At 31.2% G+C, this 19207-nt stretch overlaps 1 protein-coding gene across 6 annotated transcripts in view; it reads right to left on the bottom strand.

Annotated features, from left to right (window-relative positions):
- LOC142225870 (pseudouridylate synthase RPUSD2-like) overlaps positions 1-19207 on the bottom strand; it is a 515296-nt gene that overhangs the window by 421582 nt on the left and 74507 nt on the right. For 2 of the 6 annotated variants that reach the window (XM_075295716.1, XM_075295720.1), the window contains exon 1: positions 5693-5794. The exons of 1 other annotated variant lie outside the window; for it this stretch is intronic. The gene's annotated coding sequence lies outside the window, so the exon portion shown is untranslated. Of the gene's footprint in view, positions 1-5655; positions 5795-19207 lie in introns of those variants that run through there. 3 more of the 6 variants (XM_075295717.1, XM_075295718.1, XM_075295719.1) reach the window with 3 other exon arrangements.

The raw sequence follows: 19207 nt of genomic DNA, 5'->3' as shown, positions 1-19207 counted from the left end.
CAAAAGAAAGAACGCAAGTTCAACTCTCACCAGCGTCGATTTTTTATCAAATATTTATTCAAAAGATTGGTTTTTTATGTTATACATCGAGTTGTTTTTTTTATTTTCGGCATACATTTTTTTATAAATATATGTATGTGTTTTCTATTTAAACTCCACAAACAATGGGAAATTCTTGCAAAACATTCTCAAAATAACTTTTATGGAAGTTTTCTATGCTTTTTGAGATATTTAATTGTCCAAATTTTAAATGTTGACTTTACGTAAATATTTGCCCATTTTTTCATTAGTTTTGTTTTTTTATTGTTGGTTTTTTTCTTTAATCATTGTTGTTGTTTTTGATTTCAGCTTAAAACCATGCTATCTATCATGTAAAACCTTTTTTTCGGAAGGTTCATGTGTGGTTCACTTTTGGGTTTAGTGAACTGCCTGAATTTATTCAGATAATTTGTTGATAGTTTTGCTGCAAGTAGAGGATGCTGATGAGGAATGTGGTAATTCCGAAACGTGCGTCCATCCAACCATCTTGCAGTCAATAGGGCTTTGCCCAAATAAATTTGACAAACATTATTTTCCTGTTGGTTAAGCTCCACTTGTGGTTTTAAGCTGCAATCAAAAAAACAACATCAAAATTTTATTTCTATAGAGAATTTTGTCAAAATTTTATTTCTATAGAAAATTTTGTCAAGATATTATTTCTATAGAAAATTTGGCAAAATCCAGTTTCTCTAAAGCCAGTGAAGTTCTAAAAAGTTCAAGAGCGCACCAGAAAATTTGGATTGGAAAGAGCTAAGGGGTTGTTTCGCTTGCACGAAGGTGGCCAGTTACCGAATGTTGTATGTTTTCGAATAGAAACCATTCCTAACTCAGAAGTTTGTGAACAACCAAAATGTACCGCAGATCCACTTTCGTGCAGACCGGGATGGGTTTTCCGATATTTTTTCTTTGGAACAACAAAACTTAAAAAAATGAACAAAAATATAGTGTTTTACATTATTGCATTGCATGTAAGACACCCTGTATCATTAATATGGCAGTTTATTGCTTAAGATGTTTTCTAAGAAAATTTTTGTATGTCTTCCATTTTGCTGGAGATTTAAGATTCGATCTGTCGGAACATGTGGCTGCATATACTGACCCACCCTAATGTACATAAATGATAGTTTAGATATATGCAATGACCGTCCATTTCAATTATATTTCGAAATAACATATCAAGTAAAATGCACATATAAATCATGTACGTAAATGGGCAAATATTGGTCCAAAACAACTTCATCGAAATTTAATAAAAAATGATGAAGTATCCCGGGATGCTCTCACAAATAAATGTTTGCTGAAAACCTTCAATGTTTTTGCTGGGATATTCATCGACAACACTGTAGAAAGCTTTCCTCGCTTATTCTCGTCAAATCTCCAAACAAAAGTTAGTATATTTTCGCAGTTACTTTTTCTTAAGTAATTAAACATATAAAAGAAAACGACATGTATGAGAAATATCGTACACTGTTAGAAATATATGTTTTTCATATGTTCCGATATAAACAAAATGTGTTTCGGGCACAGTTTTTAAACACAATATATTTATGTGCAAACATGCAATGTTCCTAAACTAACACTAAAAGTTTGGGGCATGTTAATATGTTAGAATATATTATGTTTGGGGCATGAATGTTTCATAAAAATAGTATGCGTGAATGTAAACATATATAAATTTCGGAGAACCAAGAGAATAGACATTTGAAAAAAAAAAACAACATGTGTTTTCGCCTTGAGAGCAGCATTTTATTTATGTGTCGACATGTGTTTTGTTTATCATTTTGGCATTATGGACACCATTTTTTTCTTGGTTCGTCAAAAGAAATCGGAACGTAAGTAAGTCAAAATATTCAGGCAAAGGAACAAAACAGTGGAATATATAAAAATTACAAAGGGATCTTCCTAAAAAATAACGAATGGGCACTATACTCTTTTTCAGCGTTGCCAGAATTGTTTCACCAAAAACCGCTAGATTTGTCCAAAAAACTAGCCAAAAAAAGCTAAAAAATTGTAAAAAATAGCTAGAAAAAAAGCTAAATTTTTTTGTATCAAAAGTCACATTTTTGATTGAAATTTAACAAACTTAAATGCTTTATTTTACTTAAAATGCATATTATTTTAATTGTATTCAATTTAATTCCATTTCTGTGAGACTGTAAGAAAATATAAGTCATATTAGCTCTGTTGGCGTACTCGATACATTTTGATTGCTATCACAAATTTTTACTGGAAGTCCTTCGTTTATATTTCCTTGTAAAAACATTTTTCCCAGTGAACTTGCAATTGTCAGCTGGTTAATCATGTCACATAGAACTGCATTAGAAAATATCAATATATTTCGTTTTAACTGAATTAATGATAAATTCGCAAACGTGTACACTTCTCCTAATTTTACCCAAGAGAATAAAACCCATTCTAACTGTCTTGCAAGTTTATAATGAATAACTTTTATTCGAAAATTTCCCAAACCTATTGTTGTCCAATTTTCGTAAATGTTAATCCATCCCATTAATAAATAGCAGATTTGAATTTTTTATTGCATTTTTTGGTGTTAGACTCGACTTTAAGTAGAAATTATTTTATGTATACGTTTTTAAAATAAAATGTTTAAAAACCTCTTCTATTTTTGAACGTTATTTTGGTTTGTGGTCGAGATACAAAATCTCCACAAATTTAAAGACTATTAATTTAAAGAATTTTTTAGAATTGACCCTAGCCTTCTTTCATGAAAAGATACCCATTTTTAAGTTGAATCACTTAACTATAAGGACAAAACGACTTTATCGGCTTTTGGACAAGGAAAACAGTTAATATAAGAGAAATTCACAAATGCTATTATAACCAAAATTCGCGTTCGTATTTTAAGGACATTATATCTTTGGCCTCACGACAATATTTTTTTAGTGTACAAAGCAATTCACATCTACTATTTTAATTTAGTAATATCATAATAACTTTAGAATATTAAAATAACATAAAAAGGATAAACGAGTCAAATGCTAATATTCCTAATAATTTACTGACAGTTTATATAAGAAATTTGCATGGTAATAGTAGATTTAAAGTTTACGATAACTTTTATGAATACGAGGCAAGAACTTTACAATAAGGTGTATTTGCTACAAAAATGCCCGAATAATGGCTCAAATAATTATTAATGTTTCAATTGAGATTTGAAACATGTGAAAAACCTTATTCTGGCAGCAAGGCTTAGATAAACACGAAGTTTTATCCATATTTCAATAGGAACATGTCGAAAATAAAAAAAGCCAAAAATAGCTAAAAGGGTCATGAAAAAAAGCCAGAAAAAAAGCTAAAAGCTAAATGCATTTTTTTCCCGCTAAACGTCTTCAAAAAACCCAAATCTAGCGGGAAAAAAGCTGAATTGGCAACGCTGCTCTTTTTAGAGTTGGGACAGTAAAATGAAAAAAGTAGGAAATAGTGAAAAATTAAACAGTAAAATGTAAAAAAAAGTTTAGTTCCTCTTAATTAATAAGTAGTCCAAGATGAGTTGACGGACACTTTAAAAAATAAAAGCATTTCATTTTAGCGGAAAAACTCGAATCTACAAAAGCAGAATAACATTGTAACTTTTTTTGGCAAATTGTATTAAAAATTGGTGGGAAATGATCCAAAGCAACAATTCAACAATTTTATTTCCTTTAAAATAAATTATTAAAGAAAAGTAAACGTGAAAATATGGCCATTTTAGAGCGATAATGCCAACTTAATACCGGCCTTAAAGGTAAAAATGAAATTAAGTACAAAATTATTCGTTAATAAAAATACATATTTATTTGTATTTTAAGTGCATTTAAAATGGTGTTAAATGCTAGTAAAAAACTGTTCACGCCTAAATAAATTTATATGTATATTATAAAATTATGTATGTTTATACTCGACTCCACGTTCTTCTTTTGTTAGAGTTTTTGAATTCCTTCCAAAATTTCAATCTTTTATACCAAAAATAGTTTTTTGTTACAAAATTGTTATTTTTGGAATAAAAAATAATAATTTATCCAAAAGCTCAGTCAATTTCGTTTATATCAAGTACTGTTTCTGACTGTAAATCTTTAATAACCCTCATTTCGAAGTTTCATTATAAAAATTTAATATATGTTAGTATAAATATAAATGTGTAAATTAAAAAATAATAATTGGTGTTCTGTCGAAGCAGGGATTGAACCCACGACCCTTTGCATGCAAAGCAGACATGCTAACTACGTGACCAACAAATGTAGGTTTCCAATAATATATGTGCTTCCTGCAAAATATGTTTGGAATATATGTTAGAGAAGCGATTTTTTTCAGGGTGTAAGAATCAATGGGGAAAATTAGCTACTTTGAAATTAAATATTTTAAAAAAGTAACTGCAATTGAATTTCAAAATTATTAGTACGAGAAATATATCAAAATTTAAAGACTTTTTCTCTTATTAGATACTGTTGAGATAGACCTTAATTGTATACTATAACTAATTTATATTGGCTTTAAAAAATCGCATTGGCTCTCCGGTATATTGTACGTATAAACATACGTTTATTTATTTTTAATTTAGATTTAAACCAAAGACAATAAACTTAGGAAGATGGGAAATTGGCTGCTGAGAACATCAAACCATTGACGGCGCTAGGACCCAACATGTCGTTTACGCGTTTGGTTCGACACATTAAAATGCAACTAAAAAAATTAAGAGTTGGAAATATCTTGGAACAAACGGGAAAATATAATTTTTAATTTATTGTTCAAAATTTAACATTGTTCAATTTACAAAATTTTTTCATTTAAAAAAATGCAAATAAAAAATCACAAACATGTATGGAACTAGCGCCGTCAATGCAACATTTGGTATGACGCAAGCCAATTTCCCATTTTCTAAAGTATACTGTCTTTGATTTAAACACATAGTACGTTTATATTTGCCACTATCACACATACACATACGTCATGTTTGTAAACAAATCATACTAACAATAGACAATGGCAGAAAAGGAAAGACAAATGCCCTGCATTATACATTTAATATTTGCAAAACTATCGCCCATTCAATGGCACAATGTTAAATCTAACTAAGAATACAGCAGCAGCTATTTCTCAAGTTTTCGAATTTTGCACAATACGTTTTTTTTGTTACTTTGCTCATTTCATTTAAAAAATTACAATGGCTTGAGTTTACACAATTTTACAACTCGTGCTGTAGTGTTCAATTTAAAACATCCAAATGACTTTACGCTGATTTGAGATGCACTCGACTTCGTCTATGGGGAGTTTGGTAGTCGCATGCTCGTTCATATGTATGCGAGCCCTGTGTTCAATTTCAATTAACACTAGAATGCCACCACGTGCAACCAAGCGCAAATATTTCAAAACAATTCGAAGACATGAGCCAACCTCCAAAAAGAACACAACACAAACACACAGGTCCAATCAAGTCACTTCAATTGTTTTTTTTTTCGTTCTAATGGATAATCATTTCTGCGTGTATGAATGTTTTTGAATGTAATCATTAGAAAACCAAAACTGCTTGGATATCAATTCTTAATAACAATTTCAGTTGATTTTAATTTTAGTGAACAAAAACAGACAGCCAAACGACGACTACTAACAACGACATACAATTTTTAAGCGAACGACGTTCACGCGAACTACCAACCGGGCTGTTAGCAGCAATGGACAGAAATTGTTGTGCGAGACCACATTAACGAAACGAACTATTACTATCGACTAAACTTCAGATTTTCGACCATAGGACGACCAACCTGCGACTGTAGTCAGTCTGCTGTGAACATATATTTTCCCCACGAATGGTGGACGCGGCAGCAGTGATGCCATTGTAAGTAAAAATACCCTCTCAGTGGGCAACTTGACTCTGGCAATTGTATTGTTTTTATAATTCGTACGGAACAGATATGCCATATCACCACCTTGATTCCATTCCATGCCAAGTTGACTTAGCATGGTTTTAAGGAATATGTTGTTTTTTTTTTAATGGTATAACACTTTTAAGGCTAGCGCATACACCCAGAAAAAAGTGACGCCTTCTTTAAGTTAAAATGAACTCATTGTGAAGAAAGTTGAACTTCGTATAGCGCCAAAGACATTTTTATTTGTTTGAACGATGTGATTTTCGTAGAAATTAGGAATAATGCATTCCATATATTAGTTAACATTTTCCTATATTTATGTACCACTATACTATAGAATGAAAAAAATTAACTAATTTGAATTCATATATGGAATGATTTTATTGAAATTTTTTCATTCATTTGGACAAATCTTACACATTTGTGGTGAAACTTTTACTTCATAATTAGAACTGCTTACCTTCGTTTTTAAATACAATTTTATTTATTTCTATAAGCAATTTTATCTTCAATAAAAGACATGTTTTATTAATATATTGAATATATTTATTAAGAATCAACAGCATCGAATCTCTTTGAAATATTAGTTTATTATTCCACTATTTCCAATTTCCGTGTGATATTATCAACTGTAAAACGCACTTTTTCTTCTTCTTGTACTTTTCACTTTTAATAAGTTGCTGCCTAACGATTTTTTCCTCCTTTTACAATTTCAATACCTACAAATATAAAAAAATCATAAAACATTTTTGTTGCAAAAGGTTAGCGTCACTGAATATTACCTGATAATTGAAGATTCCAAAATGAAGACAAATGAAAGGGTTGTTATTCTGCTGGTGTTTTCTTTCTTTATACACTATCACGAACATTGATAGATTTATTTAAAAAAAAACGAAAATTTTTCTCACTAATTTAAAATAACAAATATTTTATATATTTTATTTTTTATTTATTATATTATTTTACCATATTATTTTTTAACAATCTCTCCGTATACCAAAACAACGCGATTCCAACTAAAAAAACAACCGACGCGCAAATATATCGATTACACCCACGCGCAAACACATCGATTACGATGACAGGTATCGATTACAGGTAGACAATAGAAATTTAGGAAAATTTCCTATATTCTAACAAGTGTGTTTCCTTAAGTTTTGAAAGGATTGCATACTTCTTAGTACGAATGAACTAAAATATTTTTCTATGCCAAGTGTTGTTCGTATGTATGAAAAACTTTCTATTATAAAGGAAGTCGCAATTATCATTTTATAAGAAATTTTACTAATTTTTAAGAAACTTGGTTTTAGTTCGGTTTTTGTTTATTTTTACGAATGCTTTGTTATCGGTGAATAAAATTTTCTTTTTCAGTAGTAAATTCTTATACCCAGCGAAGAAAATAGTATGAGTAAAATTCCATGCCTTATTCTAGTTAATGATCTATTCCTAACTGCTTACAGTTTAGGATTTTTTACTGAAACGAGTAAATTTTATTATTTTTCACAAAAATTTACCTTAATGGAAATAAAATGGATAAACTATATTGATGAAAATTTTTTCCTTTAGTTTCGAAGGCACTTTTTTCTGGGTGTATGGACATGTATAATGTATAATCACAAAATATATTAGCATGTCGTATACTGAAAGAAGAGTTTTCTTTTCTAAGGAACGAAATTTTATAAAAGTGTTTTTTGTATTTGTCTTTAAAAAAGAACAAAGAAAATAGATATGGGGCAGTCATTGTTACGCATTGCATAAAGTGGAGAATTTCGTTTGTCTTTAATTTTTGGGTCAGTTTTGGCGTTTCTGGCTCTTTTTTATTTTGGTCCCTTTATTTTTCTGGCATTTTGGCTCATTTTTAGAATGATTAAATTGAAGGCGCATTTAAAAAAAAAAGTTACAAAGAAAATTTAAAGCAGCGTTGTAGAGTTGGATCGAAATTTGTTGGAGCAACCATGTTAAAGAACAAAATCCTAAATCTGTTTTATATTGGATGAGTTTGTTATTTTATGCGTTAAAAGGCATACCAGATGACGTCGAACAATTATAATGAAATCTTTCAATATTTTTTAAAAGTTCTAAGCGCCAATCATGATCAGAGATGGTCTGTATTAAGCTATTTTATGTTTTTCACTGCCGCAAAAAACAGCGAACCCTTTTCCATTGCAAAATGAACTAAACTGTAGTTATATTGACCATGATTTAGCCCTTAAGATTTTTTTCAATTGGTCTAGTTTATAATTCTCTTAAATTTTAGTTCATCTATAACATTGTATTTTAGTTCATTTTTACAACACCATAAGATTTATATACCCCCACCAAGTTAAAAAGTCAGTATTATTTCGGTTTACTTGCTTATTTTTTGGGAAACCCGATAATAAAAATTGGTTAACAGTCTCTTTAAATGTTGACGACTAAACTATTTTTAAATCAATCGTTCCACAGTAGAGAGACATTAAATAATTAAAGGAACAACAAACCGTTTTACTATTATGAAAATTTTCATACATTAAAATTAAACTTTCTTTAAGCAAAAGTACTTTATTATAAAAATTTATGATGAAAGTTCTTAATACAACGTTTTTTGTGAATAAATTAAACAAAAAGTACTCGTATTGGTGACAACCACAACCACTAAATTGAAAATAATAATTTCTAATTCGAGGAAATGTCGTAAAATTATATTTTAACGCGGTAAGTATGTTTTAACATTTATAGTCCTGCACTGTAATTATAAGATTTTAATCTTGTTGTGTACACGGATGAAAAAGACTGTTTTTCATATGTTTGGCTATAAACATTATATGTTTGGAACACAAATTTTTAAACACAATATTTTTGAGTGCAAGCATATAATGTTCATAAACTAGCATAACATGTTTGGGACATATATGTTAATATGTTAGAACATATTATGTTTGGGACATAAAATGTTTTTAAATATAATATGCTTGGATGCAAACATATATTAATTTAGAAATAGCCTATAAACATATATGTGTTTAGTAGCTTGGAGCGCTATTTAACAGGGAGCGATATTGAATTAAGTTGGTGGTTGTTGCTTGTTATTACAAAATTAACATTTTATTTTTCCTTGGGCAATTGATCAGCTACTTCTTTGATCCTTACAAACTGTGTGGTCCGCTGTTCGAATCTCCGTCCGGCAAAAGGTAAAATTAAAATAAAAAAAATCAAACAATTGAACAATTTCTTCTACAATGTTTGTGTTACAGAAAAAGGTGCTAAGAACTAAAAAATCTCGTGGAAGTGAGAAAGATGTGGGGGAATATACAATTGGGCAGAAACAAAATTTTGAGCATTCAGGTCGAAAACCTATGTTGTTAGCACCTATATTACCTGTTTATTTTCATAATTCATTATGATTGTAAATATATAAATAAATAAATAAAATTTTGAGCACAATATTGTTTGGGAGAATTTTTTTAAGCATATAATATTTTTGGGTGCAAAATGCTTCCAAACATATTATATGTTCACATAATAAAATATTGTTTTTTGGAAGACAACATTATTGAATTTGGATGCAAAAATACAAAATGTTTGGAAATTGACTACCCAAACATATATTGTTTAGACCAATATGCTTTCAAACATATTATATATGGAAGAGATCAAACATATAAATGTTTGGGCAATAGCCAAAAATGTATATGCTTGAAGCAAAATATGTTTGGGAGTATATGTTACAGAAGCGATTTTTTGTGAGCGTGTAGGTACTCAATAAAATGAAAATGTATTATTTCTATTGTTAGTGCAAATTTCCCAAAAACATCGTGTTTGGACGTTCGTTGTAAGAATATGCTTCTGTCTACAAATTTTTTGTATTAAAAAATTTATTCACGTAAACATATTATGTTGTAACATATTAACATATCGATTGCAAACATAATATACTAGTTTTCAAACATAATACTCATATTGTGTTAAATTTTTGTGTCCCAATCATCTTATTCCAAACATATAAAAAACACACTTTTTCCTCCGTGCAGATATAACTATTATGTTTATTGCAATAAAAGGTTTGCAGCCTATGTCTGATATCCAAATTCTATCGCATACAAAACGAAAATCGGCTGCTTTCGGTTTCTCTAAGCTCTATCTAAATGGCAAGTAAGACAAAAATCAATGCGACCGAAAACGTAACGTTACCACTAAAATTGGGTTTCTCCAACTCCATTCGTTCGCATTTTGTTAAAAAGAAATGTCAAATGCACTCACTTTGCACAAACTGTTCCTTTTATTGAAAAAGGAGTTCATAAATAAGAAAAACTTAAAAATTTATAAATTGATGAACGTTTTTTAGTGTAAATATATGATAAGTGATTTATATAGATCTATTTTTCTTTATAACCGCCATAAAGACGGTTTAACAATGAATTAACTCATACATTTCGAATGAAATGCTCATTAAAAAGAGAATCGACTCTAATTATTGTAGAAATATAGAAATACAAATATATATCTCTCTACGCGGGCTAATTTCTTAAAAAAATGTTTTGAGCTAAACCAAATATCAGCAGTGTGAAAAGTTTGCCAAATGAACGGCGTTGCCAAATTGAATTTTATTGAAAATAATTTTTTTAAATGCAATTTTTTTAAAAGTAATTGAAATAATTGAGATGTAATATTCACATTTGACAGTAACGTAAGCCATGCGAAGTTACAGAAACCCGAATCTTGACTAAAGTGAGTGACTACCGTTCGTTCTCAATTGCTTGCGTTCGGATATCAGAAATAGGCTCTTAAAATTCTACTACCAAGAAATGCAGATTTTAGGAGAATTTCATACTTAATCTGCCCAATGTCCCACCATGGGGACATAGTGAGTTTTTTATTTAAATCTTTTTATTTAGTCGTTACTGAGTTAATAAAACCCCAAAAAATCATTTTTGTCCGGCAGTTTCATTGTGGGCGTTAATGGGATAAAAGCTATTAAAAGCTATCGAGCCTACAAGATGTGCTGAATTCTATCTATAAAATAAGGAGTTATGTCGAATATAAGATGTAAATCTAAATCTGTACCGATTCATAACATATCATCATATGCAAAATTGAATGAAAATCGGTTAATAAATTCGCCAAAAGTTGGGCAAATCGAAGTATCGAATTCGGCAAGTACGAGGACGTTTGCACACACAGATAAAACATGTTTGGACATGGTTGCCAAAATCCATTCAATGCTTATATAGAACATGTAATTGTGCGAAACCCATATATTTTGTATTTGTAAAAATAATTTTCGAGCGGAGAAAAATATATGTTGGCAATAGGCATTTAAATGGTTGTCAAATGCCGCAAACATGTTCTATTATTTAAATGATAGAATTTGAGACCATTATATGGTCGGGAAAATCATGTACCTGACCATTCAATTTTTTTCCTTTTTTACATAGAGAAAAGTATTTTTATAGGTTACGTATAGACATGCCTAGAACCATTACATGGCCATAAAGACCATGTACATTGTTTTCGTGACCATTTAATTTTTTTGCAGCGAAAAGAATTTTATAAAAACATTGAGCAGGTACACACGATTTTCAATTTGCGCGTCAGTTGTGTGTGATTGTTTCTTGGAATGGACGGAGAATACGGAATTACTGTGTTTTGTGTTAATTTATTTACTCAGAAGTGGCACGTTTGCAGTTATATGATGTCTGCATTGGTACATTTGATGGGTACGAAGTAAATTTGGAATGATTACTTATTGTTGAAATTGAACCAAAATAGAATGTGTAAAAATATGTGATGTTTGCTTGCGCGACATAGTAAATACAAATAAACATAGTAAATACAAATAAACATCTGAACCGATTTGGATGATATTTCGCAGGTTTAGTTGATATAACAGTAAATTACCATTTGCTGAATTTGAGTAAGAACGGTTAATAAATGAGGCCACTATGGTCAAAAATAAGGTTTTTGAAAATCGGGCTCTTCATATATTTGGAAGCTATATCTAAATCTGAACCGATTTGGAAGATATTTTGCTGGTTTGGTTAATACCACAGAAGGTTGCCATGTGCTTAATTTTAGTAAGATCGGTTGATAAATAAGTGTTTTATGGCCAAATTTGTGAAAATCGGGCGATAAATATATATGGCAGCTATAGCTAAACTCAACCGATCTCGATGATTTTTTGGACATATTGCTAGTATTATAAAAGATTAAAGTAAGCCAAGTTTGAGTAAGATCGGTTGATAAATAAGGGTTTTATGGCCAAATTTGGGGAAAATATAAGAGCTATATGTAAATCTGAACCGATTTCGATGAAATTTTGCAGACTTGAAGAGTGATGAAAAATATTACTTTGTGCCAAATTTGACGACGATCGGTGAGTAATAAAGCGCAACGTGACCCCATTTGTCGAAATCGGGCTATACATATATATGGGAGCTATATCTAAATTGGATCCGATTTCTTCCAAATTCAATAGCGTTCGTCCTTGTGCCCAAAAAAGAACTCTGTACCAAATTTCATCAAAATCGGTTAATAATTGAGACCGGAATCCTGCGAACAACAAATACATGGACAGACGGACGGACGGACGGATACCAAGCACTAGATGGACTCAGGAGGTGATTCTGAGTCGATCGGTATATATTTTATGGGGTCTAAAATCAATATTTCTGGTAGGCACATTTTTGGGCAGATCTAAATTATTATACCGTAACACTATGTGGTTTAGGGTATAACAACAGCATGTGGTATTGCCTTGAGAGCAGCATTTTATGTATATGTGGACATGTGTTTTGTTTATCATTTTGGCATTATGGACACAATTTTTTTGTTGGTTCGTCAAAGAAATCGGAACGTTCGACGAGTAAGTCAAAATATTTAGCAAGAAAGGAAATTAAAACAAGTATATACGGCCGTAAGTTCGGCCAGGCCGAAGCTTATGTACCCTCCACCATGGATTGCGTAGAAACTTCTACTGAAGACTGTCATCCACAATTGAATTACTTGGGTTGCGGTAACACTTGCCGATGGCAAGGTATCTTAAAACTTCCTAACACCATCTTCTAAATTACAAGGTAGTCCATACGTAGTATATATTAAACTTAAAAAGGCCGTTTAAATACGTATATAATTAAGTTTAAAGTTTCTATAGAAATAAAATTTTGACAATATTTTCTATAGAAGTAAAATTTGGAAAAAAATTTCTATAGAAATAAAATTTTTACAAAATTTTCTATAGAAATAAAATTTTGACAAAATGTTGACAATGTTTTCCACAAAAATAAAATTTTGGTAGATTATTTTTGGCTCGAGTGGCAACCATGAATATGAACCGATATGGGCCAATTTTTGTGTGATTGGGGATCGGCTATATATAACTATAGATCGATATGGACCAATTTTGGCATGGATATTAACGGCCTTACACTAACACCACGTTGCAAATTTCAACCGGATCGGATGAATTTTGCTCCTCCAAGATGCTCCGGAGATCAAATCTGGGGAACGGTTTATATGGGGGATATATATAATTATGGACCGATATGGACCAATTCTTACGTGTTTGGTAGAGACCACATTCTAACACCATGTTCCAAATTTCAACCGGATCGGATGAATTTTGCTCCTCCAAGAGGCTCCGGAGGACAAATCTGGGAATCGATTTATATGGGGGCTATATTATGGACCGATTTTTTGTATGGTCATTAGAGAACATATACCAACACCATGTACCAAATTTCAGCCGGATCGGATGAAATTTTCGTTTCTTAGAGGCTCCGCAAGACAAATCGGGGGATCGGTTTACATGGGGGCTATATATAATTATGGACCGATGTAGACCAATTTTTGCATGGTTGTTAGAGACCATATATTAACACCATGTACCAAATTTCAGCCGGATCGGATGAAATTTGGTTCTCTTAGAGGCTCCGCAAGCCAAATCGGGGGATCGGTTTATATGGGGGCTATATGTAATTATGGACCGATATGGACCAATTTTTGCATGGTTGTTAAAGACCATATACTAACACCATGTACCAAATTTCAGCCGGAGCGGATGAAATTTGCTTCTCTTAGAGCGATCGCAAGCCAAATTTGAGGGTCCGTTTATATGGGGGCTATACGTAAAAGTGGACCGATATGGCCCATTTGCAATACCATCCGACCTACATCAATAACAACAACTTGTGCCAAGTTTCAAGCCGATAGCTTGTTTCGCTCGGAAGTTAGCGTGTTTTCAACAGACGGACGGACGGACATGCTCAGATCGACTCAGAAATTCACCACGACCCAGAATATATATACTTCATGGGGTCTTAGAGCAATATTTCGATGAGTTACAAACGGAATGACAAAGTTAATATACCCCCATCCTATGGTGGAGGGTATAAACAGTGGAAAATATATAAAAATTACAAAGCGAAAAAAATAAGTTTAGTTCCTCTTTATTAATAAGTTAGTCCAATATGAGTTGACGTACACTTTCAAAAATAAAAGCGGGCATTAAGTTCGATTTTAGCCGCTAAAATTATTTTTCATTTTTGCGGCAAAACTCGATCCAAAGCAACAATTGAAAAGTTTATTTGCTTTAAAATGATTTATTAAAGAAAACGTGAAAACATGGCCATTTTAGAGCGATAATGCCAACTTAACTCCGACCCTAAAGGTAAAAATGAAATTAAGTACAAAATTATTCATATTTATTTGAATTTCAAATTACAAGAAATTAAATGCATTTAAAGTGGTGTTAAATGCTAGTAAAAAATAGTTCACGCCTAAATAAATTTATGTGTATATTGCAAAATTATGTATGTTTATACTCGACTTTACGTTCTTCCTTTGGTACACGCAGAGAAAGAATATGATCACCTCCAACATGTTTCAAGAGCAAAATGTTATTTTTGACATGTTTGTCGCAAATATGTTGTTTTCTCGCTAAACATAATATGCTTGCCGAAATCATATACATAATTTCCGAGAAAGTAACATGGGTGCGATAAACATGTTAAATGATAACCATCCCAAAATAAAATTTTGCTCTTGATATATGTTTGAGGTGATCATATTCCTTCTCTGGTGTAGAGTTTTTGAATTTCTTCGAAAATTTCAAACTTTTATACCAAAACCATTTTTTTGTTACAAAATTCGTTTATATCAAGCATTGTTCTTTTCTGACTGTAAATCTTTAATAACACACATTTCGAAGTTTCATTGTAAAAATTTAATTTAATAATATATAAATATAAATACAAAAATAAAATATAAAAAATTTTGGTGTTCGGTCGGAGCAGGGATTGAACCCAGGACCCTGTGCAGGCAAGGTGGACATGCTAACCACTGCTCCACGTGTCCACTAAATATAGGTTTCTGTTGAATAATGTTTTGTTTGCATCGGCTCGTGGGCGCTGCAAACTATGCTATACAAATGTAACTTATAACGATAATGGTCTATTGGTGACTATAACAGCTACGTATCCCAGTGGAGGTGTGTTGGCTTACAAATTGCATGGTTCCCGGTTCCATTTTCCGTCCAGACGAAAGGTAAAATTTAAAAAAATTATAAAATTGAATAATTTCATCAGCATTACTTTTATTACAGGAAAAGGTGTCAAGAACTAAACAATTTCGTGGAAGTGAAAATTATATGAGGGAATGATCACAATCTTCTTGGGGAGAAAATTCTTCCAAGCATAAAATTTTTTGGGCTCAAAATGCTTCCAAATCTATAATATGTTCACATAAAACAAACATAATAATGTTTCGGCAATATCCAATGTGCTTCCTTCAAAATATGTTTGGAACATATGTTAGAGAAGCGATTTTTTCTTTTGAGAGTGTAGAAATTCGTATGTAAGAACATGAAATCTTTGGCCTCACGTCAATATTTTTTTCAGTGTGGCGGGTAGTTGTACACTTAGCGATAACTTCCCGTATTTGTTGTTAAACTTTGATACGATTTGTAGATGTCACATTTATAATTTTATGTTCTTTAGCGAAGTTTTGCATATTATGTACACTGTTAGAAAAATATGTTTTTCATATGTTCCGATATAAACAAAATGTGTTTCGGGCACAATTTTTAAACACAATATGTTTAAGTGCAAACATGTAATGTTCCTAAACTAACTCTAAATGTTTGGGACACATATGTTAGAATATATTATGTTTGGGGCATGAATGTTCCATAAAAATAATATGTGTGAATGTAAACATATATACATTTACAAATTTCGAGTAAACATATATATGTTGTGATATTTTATTCAGAGAGCGACAGAGAGAGAGTATAGAGAAAGAAATAGAGATGGAAACCGGGAGGTATCAACATAACACAGCGAGAGAATCAAAAGAGAGCAACTTCTGTGAAACCGCTTGTATGTTGTTTCGGAAAACTATTTTATGATAAGGCCAAAAATTTGATATGCTTAAGTCTAAATATTATTTAATTTGAATATTAGAATGAGTATTCGGAGTAAAAAGAATAGACATTAAAAAAAAAACAGCATGTGTTTTCGCCTTGAGAGCAGCATTTTATGTATGTGTGGACATGTGTTTTGTTTATCATTTTGGCATTATGGGCACAATTTTTTCTTGGTTCGTTAAAAGAAATCGGAACGTACGAGGAATAAGTCAAAATATTCAGACAAAGGAAATTAAAAAGAAACGGTGAAAAATATACAAAACTTACAAAGGGATCTTCATAAAAATAACGAAAGGGCACTATACTCTTTTTAGAGTTGGGACAGTAAAATGAAAAAGGAGGAAACAGTGAAAAATTAAACAGTAAAATGTAAAAAAAAAACAAAGTTTAGTTCCCCTTTATTAATAAGTAGTCCAAGAGGACTTGACGGACACCTTCAAATATAAAAGCGGGCATTAAGTTCGAGTTTTGCAGCTACAACAATTGAAAAAGTTTATTTTCTTTAAAATGAATTATTAAATAAAAGTAAATGGCAAAACAGGGTCATTTTGGAGCAATAATGCCAACTTAATACCGGCCTTAAAGGTAAACATGAAATTAAGTACAAAACACGATAACTTTTAAATGAATTTAAAATGGTGTAAATGCTAGTAAAAAACTGTACACGTCCATTTCGTTTATATCAAGCACTGTTTCTGACTGTAAACCTTTAATAACCCACATTTCGAAGTTTCATTATAAAAATTTAATATAGTATAAATATAAATGTGTAAATTAAAAAACAATTGGTGTTCGGTCGGAGCAGGGATTGAACACACGACCCTTTGCATGAAAGGCGGACATGCTAACCATTGCTCCACGTGGCAAACAAATGTATGTTTCTGTAATATAATGTTTTGTTTGCATCGGCTCGTGGGCGCTGCAGACTATGCTACATAAATATAACTTATAACGATAATTGTCTATTGATGGCCATAACAGCTACGTAGCCCAGTGGATAGTGTGATGGCTTACAAACTGTATGGTCCTCGGTTCGAGGAGAATGGTAAAATTTAAAAAAAAATATAAAATTGAATAATTTCTTCAACATTATTTGTATTACAGAAAAAGGTGCCAAGAACTAAAAAATTTCGTGGAAATGAAAATTATGTGAGGGAATGAGCACAATCTTCTTTGGGGAGAATTCTTCCAAGCATATAATATTTTTGGGCTCAAAATGCTTCCAAACATACAATATGTTCACATAAAACAAACATATTAATGTTTCGGCAGTATCCAATAATATATATGCTCCCTGCAAAATATGTTTGGAACATATGTTAGAGAAGCGATCTTTTTTTGAGGTTGTAGATTATCTTGAGTTTGAGAACCGTTCTTTAATGTTTGTTCTTGATATCTTATTTTGTTTTTCAATAATATGAGTAGTATGGTGAATTTGAGCCACCTCGACCCAAGAAAACAATACCACAATGATCGAACTGTCAACAATACGGCCACACAAAAACATATTTCCGGAAGAAACCAGTATGTATAAAATGTGGAGGAAATCATGTCCTCGAAAAAATTGAGCTAATGAACTGAAATACACTCTATGTAATGTGAATCACCCAGCGAACTATAAGGGTTGCAACATCCATTAGCCTCTATATAAGAAACAATACCCCGCCTTGGGAACTAATATCGAAAGACAGGAAACGATTGATACCGAACAAAATATAGAGCAACCTTCCACTAATCAATGGTCCCTTAGGTTAGGTTAGCTGCTTGTGCTCTCTCCAGAAATAATACCACATACGATATAACAATTTTTAAATCATATTAGCTCTGTTTGCGTACTCCATACATTTTGATTACTATCACAATTATCATCTGGTTAATCATCAACAAATCCAATTGCACTAGAATTGGAAAATATAAATATCTTTCGTTTTAATTGGTTTAAAACAGCTGAATTAATGATAAATTCGTGAACGCGTACACTTCCACTAATTTTACCCAAGAGAATAAAACCCATTCTTACTATCTTGCAAGTTTATACTGAATAACTTTTATTGGAAAATTACCTAAACAAACCTATTGTTGTCCAATTTTCGTAATAGTAAATCTATTCCATTAACCCTCTAATGCCCCAATTTTTTCTTACATACACTGAAAATAAGCATGTCCGGTTCCAAAGATTTTGCACACTAATGATTTTGGTATTGATTCCGAATTGGAATTTATTCGTTTATTTATTCAGCTTTCAAGTAGAAATTATTCTATGTATACTTTTTTAAAATAAAGTGTTGAAAAGCATCTTCTATTTTTGAACGTTTTTTTGGTTTGTGGTCAAGATACGAAATCTCCACAAATTTAAAGACTTTTTCTTTAATTGTAAGCATTTTTTAGATTTGACTAGCCTTCTTTCATGTAAAGATACCCATTTTTAAGTTGAATCACGTAACTATAAGGACAAAACGACTTTATCGGCTTTTGGACAAGGAAAAAAGTTTATATAAGAGAAATTCACAAATGCCGTTAAACCAAAATTCGCGTTCGTATTTTAAGGACATGAACTCTTTGGCCTCACGACAATATTTTTTCAGCGTACAAAGCAATTCACATCTACTATTTTAATTTAGTAATATCAAAATAAATTTAGAATATTATAATAACATAAAAAAGATAAACGAGTCAAATGCTAATATTCTAAATGTAATGTTTCAATTGAGCTTTGAAATATGTTATATGGAAAACTTTATGCTGGCAACAAGGCTTAGATAGAAAACGCCGTTTTATCCATATTTCAATAGAAACATGTCGAAAATAAAAAAGCCAAAAATAGCTAAAACGGTCATGAAAAAAAGCCAGAAAAAAACTAAAAGCTAAATCCATTTTTTCCCCGCTAAACGACTTCAAAAAAAGC

This window comes from Haematobia irritans, chromosome 2 (genome assembly GCF_050003625.1).
Source record: "Haematobia irritans isolate KBUSLIRL chromosome 2, ASM5000362v1, whole genome shotgun sequence".
Classification (NCBI taxonomy): domain Eukaryota; kingdom Metazoa; phylum Arthropoda; class Insecta; order Diptera; family Muscidae; genus Haematobia; species Haematobia irritans.
Note: the sequence above shows the minus strand (reverse complement) of the source record. Positions and strands in the feature narration are given on the sequence as shown.